Below are 4,229 nucleotides of genomic sequence, written 5' to 3'. Positions count from 1 at the left end.
CCCCCTGGTCCAACCTCTCTCTCTTCATTACTTGGTTATGAAAACCCCCTGGTCCAACCTCTCTCTCTTCATTACTTGGTTATGAAAACCCCCTGGTCCAACCTCTCTCTCTTCATTACTTGGTTATGAAAACCCCCTGGTCCAACCTCTCTCTCTTCATTACTTGGTTCTGAAAACCCCCTGGTCCAACCTCTCTCTCTTCATTACTTGGTTCTGAAAACCCCCTGGTCCAACCTCTCTCTCTTCATTACTTGGTTATGAAAACCCCCTGGTCCAACCTCTCTCTCTTCATTACTTGGTTATGAAAACCCCCTGGTCCAACCTCTCTCTCTTCATTACTTGGTTATGAAAACCCCCTGGTCCAACCTCTCTCTCTTCATTACTTGGTTATGAAAACCCCCTGGTCCAACCTCTCTCTCTTCATTACTTGGTTATGAAAACCCCCTGGTCCAACCTCTCTCTCTTCATTACTTGGTTATGAAAAACCCCTGGTCCAACCTCTCTCTCTTCATTACTTGGTTATGAAAACCCCCTGGTCCAAATCACTGGCTCTAACCTCTCTCTCTTCATTACTATTATGAAAACCCCCTACACATTTGAATGCGTGTTGACTCACATCCACACCAAGGTCCAGGAGGTACTTGACCACACTGATCATTCCACTGGAGGCTGCAGAGTGGAGAGGGGTGTAGGCCTTCTTGTCTTTACAGGACACCTCTGATCCATGAGAGGCCAGCAGTTTCACCACCTCAATGTGCCCTATGGTAGAGAGAGAGGGGGAGGGATAAAGAGAGAGAGAGAGAGAGAGAGAGAGAGAGAGAGAGAGAGAGAGAGAGAGAGAGAGAGAGAGAGAGAGAGAGAGAGAGAGAGAGAGAGAGAGATAGTAAGGGGGTTAAGAGAGAAACAGAGACACAAACACAGAGAGATAGGCAGAGAGAGGGAGAGATAGATTAGTTTACAGTGGTACACAGCACCATAAGCAACACCTACATCATGTTAGTACAACTGAAAACATCTAATCAACCTACTTAGTACATGATTCTGACATAATAACACACTAGACGTGGCTCATACAGCTGAGCTGTGAGACTAACACACAGTCCATTCATTCATTCATTCATTGGTATAAAGGATATTAGTCAGAATGTAAATGATGTGGTAAACTCATCACCCATGTAAGCAGCCCAGTGGATTGCTCGGCGATCCTTCTTGTCAAAGGCATTAATGTTGGCTCCTCTGGAGAGAAGCAGCCTCACCATCTAACAGGGAGAGGAGAGAGAAACAAAACACAGGTTGAGGAAAACTAAACAGCAAAATCCGCTAAATCTGGCTTCAAAGCCTTCCCTTTAAAATTATATATTTTGTATTCACAATGAATGAAAGATAACATGTAAAGACATGGTACATTTCTCCCCTTTTAGTCCCCCTTTGACCTCCCCCTCCCCCCAGAATGCCTCCAAACACATTTAAAAAGAAAGGTAAAGTAATTGAGTTACATGTCAGAAAACAAAACAAAAGTATAAAACAACGTTACTTCAAGCAAAAATGTAATAGCCTAACAATTTCAGGTGATTAAGTGATTTTATAGGCCTATATAGCAGTAATCTCAAGGTGGGGCCAAGAGTACTAATCTGGAGGAAGTGTTTGGAGCTGTTCAAAATAGGATATCATCGGGTCCCAGGAGGAATAAAATGAGTTGGTTGACCCTGGAATGGTATCTTCATTTTTTCTCATTTTAGGAACAGCTTCAGATCTTTGAGCCAAAGAGAGGCTAAGGGAGGATTGATAGATTTCCAATCCAATAAAATCATTCTGCGGGCTAACAGGGAGGCAAAGGCAATGGCATCTAGCTGTCTATTGGTCAGAGAAGGATTGTTGTTTGGTACTCCAAAAATAGCAATTTCTGCACTACATTTACATTTTAGTCATTTAGCAGACGCTCTCATCCAGAGCGACATACAGTTAGTGAATACATATATTTTTTATACTGGCCCCCCCGGGAATCAAACCCACAACCCTGGCGTTGCAAACACCATGCTCTATCAACTGAGCTACATCCCTGCCGGCCATTCCCTCCCCTACCCTGGACGACGCTGGGCCAATTGCGCGCCGCCCCATGGGTCTCCCGGTCACGGCCGGCTACGACAGAGCCTGGATTCGAACCAGGATCTCTAGTGGCACAGCTAGCACTGCGATGCAATGCCTTAGACAACTGCACCACTCAGGAGACTAACTAGCCTATACTGTAACTAGGCTACATACTGTAACTAGGCTACATACTGCAACTAGGCTACATACAGCAACTAGGCTACATACTGTAACTAGGCTACGTACTGCAACTAGGCTACATACAGCAACTAGGCTACATACTGTAACTAGGCTACATACTGCAACTAGGCTACATACTGTAACTAGGCTACATACTGTAACTAGGCTACATACTGCAACTAGGCTACATACTGTAACTAGGCTACATACTGCAACTAGGCTACATACTGCAACTAGGCTACATACTGCAACTAGGCTACATACTGCAACTAGGCTACATACTGCAACTAGGCTACGTACTGCAACTAGGCTACATACTGCAACTAGGCTACATACTGCAACTAGGCTACGTACTGCAACTAGGCTACGTACTGCAACTAGGCTACGTACTGCAACTAGGCTACGTACTGCAACTAGGCTACATACAGCAACTAGGCTACATACTGCAACTAGGCTACATCCTGCAACTAGGCTACATACTGCAACTAGGCTACATACTGCAACTAGGCTACATACAGCAACTAGGCTACATACTGCAACTAGGCTACATCCTGCAACTAGGCTACATACTGCAACTAGGCTACATACTGCAACTAGGCTACATACTGCAACTAGACTACATACTGCAACTAGGCTACATCCTGCAACTAGGCTACGTACTGCAACTAGGCTACATACTGCAACTAGGCTACATACAGCAACTAGGCTACATACTGCAACTAGGCTACATCCTGCAACTAGGCTACATACTGCAACTAGGCTACGTACTGCAACTAGGCTACGTACTGCAACTAGGCTACATACTGCAACTAGGCTACATCCTGCAACTAGGCTACATACAGCAACTAGGCTACGTACTGCAACTAGGCTACATACTGCAACTAGGCTACATACTGCAACTAGGCTACATACTGCAACTAGGCTACATACTGCAACTAGACTACATACTGCAACTAGGCTACATCCTGCAACTAGGCTACGTACTGCAACTAGGCTACATACTGCAACTAGGCTACATACTGCAACTAGGCTACATACTGCAACTAGGCTACATACAGTAACTAGGCTACATACAGTAACTAGGCTACATACAGCAACTAGGCTACATACTTTCATACCCCCCGTGGGAATCGAACCCACAACCCTGGCTTTGCAAACACAATGCTCTACGAACTGAGCCGGCCATTCCCTCCACTACCCTAGGCGACGCTGGTCCAATTGTGCGCCGCCCCATGGGTCTCCCGGTCGCGGCCGGCTACGACAGAGCCTGGATTCAAACCAGGATCTCTAGTGGCACAGCTAGCACTGCGATGTAGTGCCTTAGACCACTGCGCCACTCACAGACTGAGTATTGCTGAGTATTGCTGACCAGAGCCTTCTCTAACAAAGTCAAAACGTCCTTTAATGTCCCACCCTCAGATACAGATGGTGCCTGGTCTGGTTCACGGCCACATTGAGAAAAAGATGACACATTAGGTCTTTTCACAGGACCCACTCCCTCCTGAGGGCAGTCAAAAACAGCAGCAACCTGCTGTGAAAGTTGTGTTCTACATGCTTTACGTTCCCTTAACAGTTCATCCAACCGATCCTGTACCTCACTGGCTGTCCAGTCACGAATGGGTTTGATCTTGAACACTTGGGCCAACTCTTTATCAGGACAGTTGCGTACAAACATGACTGCCAACTCTGAGCACTGATTGGGTAAGGTCCTGCCCTCACTCACAAGGTACTGTTCGGCTGCCTCTGCAGCTTTGTTAAGCCTAATCCAGAAATCTATTGGACCTTCATTAGCATATGGTTTGATTGAATAGAAATCAGCTAATGGCATACCTGAGCAGACAGTATCCCCAAAGTGTTGCTTGAAAACACTGAACACCGCCTTAACATCTGTGACAACAAGGTTGTTACGCTTCCAGACTTTGGTCACATCCCGTGCCCTCCCCATGAGCCTAGACATCACC

The sequence above is a fragment of the Coregonus lavaretus genome, assembly GCF_964263955.1.
Source record: "Coregonus lavaretus genome assembly, contig: HAP1_SCAFFOLD_63, whole genome shotgun sequence".
Lineage (NCBI taxonomy): Eukaryota > Metazoa > Chordata > Actinopteri > Salmoniformes > Salmonidae > Coregonus > Coregonus lavaretus.
This window is presented reverse-complemented; position numbering follows the sequence as displayed.